The 10,973-nt window shown below is 33.9% G+C and overlaps 1 pseudogene across 1 annotated transcript; it reads right to left on the reverse strand.

Annotated features, from left to right (window-relative positions):
- Positions 1–1,932: 1,932 nt before the first annotated feature.
- LOC149219711 (abscisic acid 8'-hydroxylase 1-like) lies at positions 1,933–10,681 on the reverse strand (annotated as a pseudogene). Its single transcript, XR_016248719.1, has 9 exons — positions 10,167–10,681; positions 8,810–9,128; positions 8,559–8,708; positions 8,154–8,405; positions 6,825–6,914; positions 6,628–6,705; positions 6,416–6,522; positions 3,230–3,348; positions 1,933–2,458 (listed from the first exon to the last, which is right to left on the reverse strand). The product of XR_016248719.1 is annotated as an abscisic acid 8'-hydroxylase 1-like (transcript).
- Positions 10,682–10,973: the final 292 nt, after the last annotated feature.

A 10,973-nucleotide genomic window follows, 5' to 3' on the forward strand; every position in this document is an offset into this window, starting at 1 on the left:
ACGTTAAATCACTGTGTTATGTTTTTTGTGAGGTTTTTGTTTGTGATGTGTATGTTTATATTTATTCCAGTTGTGCTTTGTTTAGTTTAGCAACAACAAGCATGGAGATTACCCGACCGAAAAGCGGTTTTCTCTCTCTCCTCCGATGCTACATGTCACTCGATCAGTGGAATCAAGTGACTTCTCCCTTTTACCACTTATGGTTTCTACCCCGCCCGAAATACCATCTCCGCGTATAATCCCACCTTTCTTCTCGGTTAACGTCCGGACTTGTTCACGCCCGATGACCATAGATCTCAACCATCGACCACTGCAATGGCCCCTCCAGTTTCCTCATCCAGTAGCACCTCTAGTTAATCTCCACCATCCATCCCCTGATCCCAATCTTTGCGACTTAATCTTGGCCGCTATTCTTCTGACAACCTCGTCCGTTGATTTCTGATATCCAACGGTTCTTGTTTAAGCCAAAAGGAAAGTGATCAACAACAGCAGAAGAAGAAACACCTCAGGCAACACTAATTCAAAGAAGCATAGCAAAATATGGAGTAGTAAGCAGAGACGAAGGAAGAACAAGCAAACAAATCAAATGGAATTCAACCCACTGAAGAAGAAGCAGTGGCATATTACAAAAAAAACTCTTCAAGCAACGAAGGAGAGAACTCGGTCAATTATGACAAGAAGAACGAGTCAAATCAGGAGTAATCAGTCTACAAGCCTTGAAAAACTGTCAGAGAGCCCATGACATGTAAATTTCTCTTTCTATTTGTTAGGCTACACTAGAATACACATAAAAATACATGAAGTCTTGAACACAAGCCTAGGAGAAGAGACTGTGTTCCTATCTCATGGCTTACATGTGCTCCATCAAAGCTTTTGGTAATATATCAACTACCCGACCTTGTTAAAAAAAACAAAGGTAAAAGCTTGGAGCATCACAAATAAAACTTAGAATTGATTTCTAAATCTTGCAAATACATTCACATGAGACTGCAACTCATTTACCAAGTAAAAACAAAACACTTCACGAAGAATAACACACAATAACACACAGTAAAACACTAACTGTTGTTTTCATGCACCCACCAAAATTTGCTCCACCATTTTCTCGTAAGAGACCCTGACTCTTTTTTTTTTCTCTAACTCTTTTTACCCTCTTTTCTACAAAATGACTTTTGCATTCATATTTAACCCAACATACAATTTTACATTTAATTCATATAGAGCAAAATAATTAATATGATGTTGTTCTTGAATGTGATCAGAACCTGCAAATTCATATAAAGCAAAATAATTAATATGATGTTGTTGTTGAATGTATGATGTTGTTGTTGAATGTGATCAGAACCTGCAAAAAATACTTGTGACCAGTATGATTGTTGTGAAGATGTGAAGATGTTTATTACGGTGGTTGAAATTATTATTTCCAACGAATTACAACATGAAAATTAAATTTTACATCTCTTAATTTACACCGTCACCATTAGAAAAACCTAATACCATAATATTATTAAATTTTATTTGCAAATATATTCAACATTTTTTTGCAATCATTTATACTTTTAGGTGTATATTACATTGTTTTATCGGGATCGTTCTCAAGTTACTTTAAACTTCCTTTTAAGGTAAGAGTTCAGTCACTCGCTCAAAGAAAGATACTTGTTCATTTAAATCACTTGCAATAGTTCAATAAATATATTTATGTACCTGAAAATAATTTATTTAAACCGCTTGATCAGATGCTTCAATTATTGTAGCCAAAAATAATGTGTGAATGCAGTTTGTTATGAATCGATGGTGTACGTAGGGTGCTATTTTTTAATTCTGACTTCACATCAAGACGATGAAAATGCAAAACAGTCCACAGAAGCTCCGGCATCCAAAATAATGAATGCAATATCTATACGTCCATACATATTGATTTGATATTCAAGCAATAACGATGAAACACATTATGACAAAACAGAAGAATGCTGCAATATTTCAGTGCGCCTGACAACGCAAGAAGCTAAATCTTAAAAGCAGAGAGAACAGAAAAATATCTTGGGCAGATATGTCAAACTTCCCAAAAAGAAATACAATGGAAGTAATAATTCATACAATGAAGGCAAAGGGTCCCAAGGTACTTGTTCACGAGTGAGTTCATGAATCCCTTCCAGACAGCCATGCGTTTTTTATCAGTATAATCTGCTGCTAGTGCGACCACTGTTACTACGGCTCATGAAAATATAGTAAACTTTACTGTGGATCCATTTTCTAACTAGGCTACACACATATACATATAGTATGCCTCGTGGAGAGTCTTGAATCATCACGGTAACCCCTCAGGTCGGATTCGAATGATCACGAGTTCGATCCTCACTTAATGGCTGTCTTTCGACTGACTTTGATGGGGAGTCCTTCTTTGGGGACGGGGAACGGAACGTACTGAATCTCATTCTGCGCACCCATACGATCCCACCTGCACACAACAAACAACAACATTAACACGCTTCAGCGCCGAATGAATCCACGGATAATGGATTCCACCCCGCCATCATTTTTAAGGTTTCACGCGTCTTTCTCCGAAATAATTTTCGAGGCTTGTCTTTTTCGCTATCTACAGTGCCCACGGCTTTAAATCCTCGTCCATTTTGCTACTCGACTGATTTGGCGATGGTTGTCGAACTTTTTTTTTAAGTTTGGCATTCAGCTTATTTTGACTGATTTGGCGATGGTTGTCGAACTTTTTTTTTTAAGTTTGGCATTCAGCTTATTTTGATTGCTGATACTGAATATTTGGCAATTAGATGGACATGGATGTGGTCAGGTGTGACCACCTCATGTCTAGATTTGACTGAGGTCAGGTGTGACCAATGCTAGATTTGACCTATGTCAAGATAAAAATGATCATTCAATATATCATCCTGATTGGAGTCCAAATTGAACTAATAATTTTACATATAAAAAAATTGAACTAATAACTTCACATCAACAATCAATCACAAGCTCAAAACAATAGCAACTAGCTATTAGAATTTGATTGGGCAATTTGCCTACGATCTCAAAAGTAGAGCCTGTCAGCTGGCTGGACTCCAGTACTCGTGGGGGAGGAAAAAAATTACGAATGTTCATGACAGGGAGCCCTCCGCGCATATTCATTCACGTGATCATCTACAGGTGTCTTTCCATTATGTAATAAAAAATAAAATGAATGAGTTTGGAGCATCGGATATTTGTTCAGAGTGCACACCTGTATTTTGTTGTGAGGTGGTGGACTAGTATCAGGATCTCCAGTTTGGCGAACTCGCTGCCTGGACATGCATGTGCTCCGTTGCCGAAGGCAAGAAACGTGTTCGGTTTCGGAGGGATCTGCAAAATAATATCACAGAATTAATTGATTTGTGTCGATCATGGGCATTATTATTAATCCATAGAATGATCTTTCGATCCGACATGCGTATCAATATAGCGTAGTCTAACAGTTCTGGTTATATATATATGGATAGAGATTAGTTGAAATTGCATAGATGCGTAGTTTACATGATTGAAATATTCATAAAACTGTGTAGTTTATATAATCCAAATAAAATTTAGAAATTGAAATTGAATATGGAGATTTTCACTCTTAGTTCATGTTATTGATAAATTATTTTTAGAAATAATTGTGTATATTGAAATAAATGTTTTTTTTTTTATGGATTTTTCAATTATCATTAGGGATATATAAAGTTTTTATTGATAATTTTAACTTATAACTATTAATAAAAGTTTTATGTATTCTTGATCATGGATGAAGCCTCTACCAATTTTCAATCGACACAATTGTTTAAGAATTTAAATTCATTTACCTTATTCAAAAGTACAATTTAAATAACAAAAAAAATATAATTTCACTCAATTATATTTTTAATATCAATTAAAAAACAAAACTGTAAAACTATTATACTATAATTATCTATAAGAATACAACTTTAAACTTTAATTTTTAATTTGGTAAAACATCTTAAATGAAAAAAGAGAGGAGCAAAACACTTAACTTATTATTAGAGTTTGAGAAAGTTTTAGTCTTTTGTTATAAGTTTTGGAGTTTTCTTTGGCATATTTTCTGGTCTAATTTGCTCAACCTGGCAGGGATTTATTGTGATTATTGCAATCACAAGTTTGAGCTCCAAACTCTTTGCTCAACCTCCCAGCAATCACAAGTTTGAACTTCTCTACAATTAGGGAGTCCTAGAGATTTTTTTAAGATACTGAATCCACATATACAATCAAAAACTCATTTTAAATAACAAAAACTAACAATTTAATTGAACATTTTTCATCTAATTCTAAACAAAAATGCTAAAACCTATAATTAAAAAACACATTTAAAAAATATACTTAACAAAATTATATATATATATTAAATATATAACATAATCTTAAAACAAAAAAATCCAAAAATAATTTAAAAAACCCAAAACTCCCAAACTTTTAATAATAAAAAAACACTTTTAAAAAATCTATACGACAAACCAAAATACATAATTTTGAAAATCAAAAATTCCCCAACTTATAATATACACAATTTTGAAAACCAAAAACTCCCCAATTTATAATAGTTACACAATACTTTTAAAAAATCTATACACCCAAACAAAACACTTCACCTTATCACATATAACACTTCACTCTATCATATATATATATATAATATCAGGTTTCACTTTATCACATATAACACTTCACTCTATCATATCATATCAGGTTTTAATTTGATTAGACATAATTCCAACGAAAAACTTTTAGAAATTCAATTTAAAAAATAAAAAATCTATACCTTCCTTATACGGAAAAAGTTGTTAAAAATATAAAATAATCCCTGTGACAAGTTTCAGTATACGGAAATCTTGGGTTCCTAGATTACTCTTTAAGGATTCGATTCTAGCCGGCAACAGATAGTGGTGAACTACGATCGAGAGATCTCATCCTGACCTCGTTGATTCCAATTTCCAATTATCAGAGATTCCCTTCCAATGAGACAGGCCCTTCAAGTCAGTTTCTATTTTTTTCCTCCCCACTGTCGGTCAGATTACTTTTCAATTTCGGCTTACTATAATGGTTCTGACCTCACGCTGCTACCTTCAGAGTACTCTACTTTCCTTCATTCAGGGTACTCTACTTTCCTTCGTTCTCTTATTACAGGACAACTAGAAAATTTGAACCTTGGACTACGATGAACAAAGCATCTCTATATTATTTTTTTTTTTTGATAATTTGGTTTTTAATGTTCGGTATTGGATAAACTAGTATTTCTGGTTTAATTGTTTCTAGTGGATTAGTTAATTTTGACAATACACTAACACGTTTTTGGTGTAATCACAATCATGATTAGAACAAGTGATATCAGAACCAAAAGTCTCAAGTTTGAATCACACCCAACTAGGACTGGGGAATAAGATTTTAGTGAATAATAAATAAACTAAGCTAGATTACTGTAACTTTTAGCTTTAAATTCTAATAGAAGGGAACAACTTGTTTCTTTCCATGGTCATTATGATGGAAGTATATGTTTAGTACTCTACCCTATATCTACTACTAGATGTTCTCAGACCTTTATTTTGTCTATATACTCACTATATGTATATCTGTTTATATGGATGCTTTGATGGATACTCACTATATGTATATCTGTTTATATGGATGCTTTGATGGGGTTCCCATATACACCAGCCCACAGGGTTTTTCTATGATGATATGGGCACATCAAGTTGATATAACATACATGATCTTTCTGATAATACAAATATAGCTTTTTTGTACTGAAAAAAACTTTTAGCTTTAAATTCAAACTAGGATTATTTTGATTGCAAATTGAGGCCAAATTTCCCTACAGTAGTGCCATGGGGGCTTCACTCAATGAACCTCTGACATATAACTTGCGTTGGTGACATATTAAAGAATACCCTTAATTTGAATACATATTGGAAAATAACTCTAAAAATCACATTATTCAACCCCCTATCAATACAAACCCAATACACCTTCCAAACTTAAAAGCCCCTACTTTCACTAGATATTGTAAGTACCCATTTTTTCATTAACATTTTGTATACCCTTTTATATTTCTTCATAAACTTTGTGCTCCATTTTTTATACCTACCAATATAAAAGCCCTCTACCCATATATATTCCGCAATATATTATGTCATTTTTTCCTCAATAAATATCTCTCAATATGAACTCATTTAATATGGTATTTCTCCCCATTAAAACCCTATTGAATAGAGCCAAATTCCATAAATCATGGAAACCATTTTAAGAACATCATAAAAAAATCACATTAATCTCCTTATATTATATTGATCAAAGTTATAAATGTATTTTATTTGATTAATCCGCTAATCTGGAAAATTATAACTAAATAAATATATATTAAGTTCTAGTGGATCATAACCTCAAATCGTGAAGGGTCGAACTTGTGAGGATCCGAGAAAATTTCCGAATTGTGATGGATATTTCTGAATAGTGGCATGACCTTCCACCCTTTGGGAATGACAAACCCTGCACGACAAAATAAACACAGTAAACAAAGCAACCAATAGACTCTTGAAACGTGAATTATGGCGATTATTTAAATTATATTTAGCAGGTGGTCTGCCCTCTCGCCTTTGTACTCTACGTCCTGAACCGCTTCTCTAAAGTGAATGATATGATTGTGGCAACTCTCAGAGTCTCCTGAATAACCTGAAAGCGCCACGCAAATATGTACTGTTAGACGATGTATATATATACATGTAAACAAAACAATTCAGTTGACACTAATATTACTTAAATTTGCAATATAATTGACGCTGATTGCTTACTCTCGACGTCAGCGGCATCTTCCTGGTGTCAGCCCAGGTTAACGAGCTCTCTCCGTCGCGTTTTGCTCTCTGGATGGCTTCCTGCTCTGCCTGTTAATCAAATTAGCGAAAATCAATGGAAAATTGCGTGGGAAATCAGCTCTCTATTTTGTAATATGTAATACTAGTGTTTAATTGAAATAATTTATAATTGTTTTTTTATATTTTATTCACAAATTTTGTTATGGTGATTTGTTTAAAAATTTGTTAGATTTAAGATTTTTGTGATCATAAGTAGAGAGCAGTCTTTCGAACTAATCACATAGTAAGATAAGATTGGGTCGATGTTTCGAACCAACTAATATGGTTTATCCATAAACCACTTTAGTCGGTTCCAAACGTCCACCCAATCTTATTTAAAAACAGTGATTTAAATAATATATTTAAATGATCCATCATAATAATTAAAAATATCACTCTCACTAATTATCATTGTTAAAATTAAAAATTTTATAGTTTATTTTATTAAAAAAACAAAAAAAATATATATGAAAATAAAATCTATTTAAAGTTTTTTTATGTATAAAATAATTAAACAAAATCATGCAATTACTTCATTTATATAATGTATTAATAAATAAAAATTTAAACTGGAAAAATTTAATAATGTGATTTTTTTATAATATTTTATTTTAAATTTTTTAATTAGCTAAGTTGTGTGAGTTATGATGTTTTTTTAGTTTAATTTTGGGTTGGGTTTTTAAGTGGTCAAATCCACTAGGAAATCTATTTTTAACAAATTTAAAGTTTTATTCATGAATTTTCTAATAGTAACATTTACATTAAAGAATGTCTTAAAAATATATTCATCATCGTCTATTCTATGCATATGAGTTAATATTTCTTAAAAAAAAATTATACAAATAAATTCTCATTTTATATTTAAAAGAAAAATGTGTATGGAACATTTTCCAGGAAACACTCTGCCATCTCCAAATAACATTCACTCACCATAAAAAAAAATTATCAATATTTGAAAAATATTATATATGTAATAGAAGAAATATGCTACTTATAAACTATAATCTCTCTAATCTATGAAAAGTCTAATGCATCTCTTTGACAACTAAGTTAAATTTCTAATAACTAAGTTTGTAAGTAACTAAGACCTTATAAAGTTATGGACTAATATAAATTAATTTCTTACAACTAGTATTTCAAGATAATTTATTTCCCATCGATCCTGGCTTAATAGATCCTGAGTTAGCAGTTCTGATATGCATCTACACTAACATATTTAGAATTCCATGGCAAATTGTATATATATGTTAGCTGCTGGATGATCAATACCGTGACAGCTTCCAGTAGCACAGGATAATCCCTCAGATATTTGATTATCCATGTCAAGATACTTGCTGTTGTGTCCTGGGCTGCGAAAATGACACCAATGATGTTATCTGCAATCTGATCGTCTGTCAGTGGGGGAGTTTTAATGTCGTCCTTTGACTCCAAGAACGTGCCGAGCAGATCCTTGTGGCGAACATTCTTTGCCCTTCTTTCTGCTATTATTTTGCTCAGAGTTTGACCCAGATGCCTCCTGGCCTGCCATTAAAGAGATGAATCAGTTTACTTAAAACCACAAATACCCATCATAACAGAGTATAAATATCATCCTATTATGACTATTTACTTTATCAACGACTTTCTATAAACTTCATTTGTCCCTGTTATAAGCTCTACATAAATTAATATTACCTTCATTGCTTTGTTGAAAAGTGTTCCAGGAAGATTGATGGCCATGGAATTATATCCCCGCTCAACAACGTAATACGATCGCTTCAGATCCTCCTTGTCGAATACATCATGCCCCCCAAAAATCGAATGAATTCCTACATCAAATGTATACTGCAAAATCCCAAATTTACAGTAGATGTCAATAATTTCAGCTTAAACTCAATAATTTAGTGTCTGAATTGGACTAGAAGAAGCAATTAACGTCTACTTACACTTTTCATCTCTTGAAACGTATTAATGGTGCGGCCCTCCCACGATTCCAAGGTCCCCACAGCAAGAGAATCGATGGCAGCAACATTGTTCCGAATAGACTCTGGAGACAGCGAGCTTTGAACTAATCTTCTCAGCCGTGCATGGTATTCCCCCTGTTGAAAGAATAGAGCCTGTGGGCCGATCATTCCTTCTTTACTTGCAGGAAATGTTGGCTTGAACAAATGAGCCTGGCTGACTAAAATGAATTTAGTAGCCTCTGGGCTAGCTATCATAATGCAAGGGCATCCTAGTATGTGTGTCTTGAAGATCTCTCCATATCTGCATGCACAGAGTCCTTTAGAGATCTATTTGAACAATAGACTTTATTTGAGTGTAGATTTTCACAATTATTCTTATTCATATTCATATTTATATTGTAAATTTTGAAGCTGAACTATGTTCATGTTCATGTTCATATTCATATTTATATTGTAAATTTTGAAGCTGAACTATGTAAGTAAGCTGAAATATCCAATTGCAATCTCAAAATCTTGCGAAAAAAAAAATCCAAAGAAAGTGGTTTCAAAATTTTTAACTAATACATTGTTATGTTAATATTATTTAGCCACCTCTGGTCTAGTTATCATAATGCAGAGGCATCCCAATATTTGTCCCTTGAAGATCTCTCCCTATCTACATGCACAGACACCTTTCAGAATCTTATTCGATGCAACATTGATTTTAATCTCAGAGTCAGTGTCAAAACAGATCTCTCCCTATCTACATGCACAGACACGTTTCAGAATCTTATTTGATGCAGCATTGATTTTAATCTCAGAGTCAGTGTCAAAACAAATCCAAAGCAAGTTGTTTCAAAATTTGTAACCATTCAATTATTATGCCATTTGTCAATCATTATCATTATGTTAGTATGCAATACCATTTTTTTCACTATCCCCACCTGCAAAATGATTTTAGTATTGTTGGAACTTGTATAATGTAGCAGAGGGGAACTTCACAATCATAAGAAGGTTGGAGATTGTTTCACACATGGGCCCACATCATTAGTCCTATGCACGTTGAACAAAGACCAAACAAACAATCAGGCTCACCCTGCTAACTAGAACAAAACATAACAACACCTCAAAATTGAGAAAAAATGTCTGAACATGGAGACAATTAACACAATTAGCAGAATCAAATACAAGTTGATGGATGGAATTTTCCACCTAGATTTTATAGCAGGCCAGAAAATCTGCATCTAGGCTTAACAATTACAACGAAACACAACTATAACCTGGTGAGTCATGGTTCAATTTTAAGAGCAAAATAGTGGGAATAAGTTTGATTCTCAGGACATTGGGATGAAGTAACAACCTCTTCTGTTTAGCTGCGAAGAAGACATTGGGATTCTGCGAGTAGAGCTGAAGCGTTTCTCCAATATAAGGCCACCCCATGGACCCCGGAGGCAAGCGCAGCTTGTTGCCCTCCTGATGGCGCCATAACTTCACGACAATTATTAAAGTTCCCAGCAAAATTACAGCTGCTAACAGCATCATTGCTTAAAGAAAAATCAATGGCAGATTTACTCAAACAAAATCAAGGAATCCGAGGCCAAATTAGGGCTATTACAGACTTGAATCTGCACTCAGCTGCAATCAGTAACAGGGCTAGGCTCTCTATATAAAAAAGGCGAGTGATTGACTCAAGGAATAATGCGATACCATTATGCTGTCAAGCACAATGGAGCAGAATATCAGAGTCAAACAGCACAGGCAAGCATGCAGAATCCACATACAGTTTTAAACTTCAACGCTCGATTTTCACGGGGGACCAATTCACGAGTTCGAATGGACAAATAGGAAAAAAAAAGGGGGAGCATACAAAAACGAAACACATAGTTGGTGTTGGATATCAGTCTCCGTCCTCCTAGTATATAAAGTTTTTACCAGCATTAAAACGCCCTAAATTAGCGGAATTAGAGCTTTCATTACGTCCCCTAACAGAGCCGTTATCCATGGTCGGACGATGATTCCCAAACCCTGGACTGACACATGTTACCTCTAGAAAGTCGCCAGTAACTCAAACCCCCACCTGGCAACACAGTAGAGGTGGTGGCATTTCTAAGAGCGGCGCGGGCCACCACCGCATTTTAAGTCGCCTACGGAGGATTTAAAGACGTGC

The sequence above is a fragment of the Pinus tabuliformis genome, chromosome Q, assembly GCF_031772625.1.
Source record: "Pinus tabuliformis cultivar Carrire ecotype Pingquan chromosome Q, CPIR1, whole genome shotgun sequence".
Lineage (NCBI taxonomy): Eukaryota > Viridiplantae > Streptophyta > Pinopsida > Pinales > Pinaceae > Pinus > Pinus tabuliformis.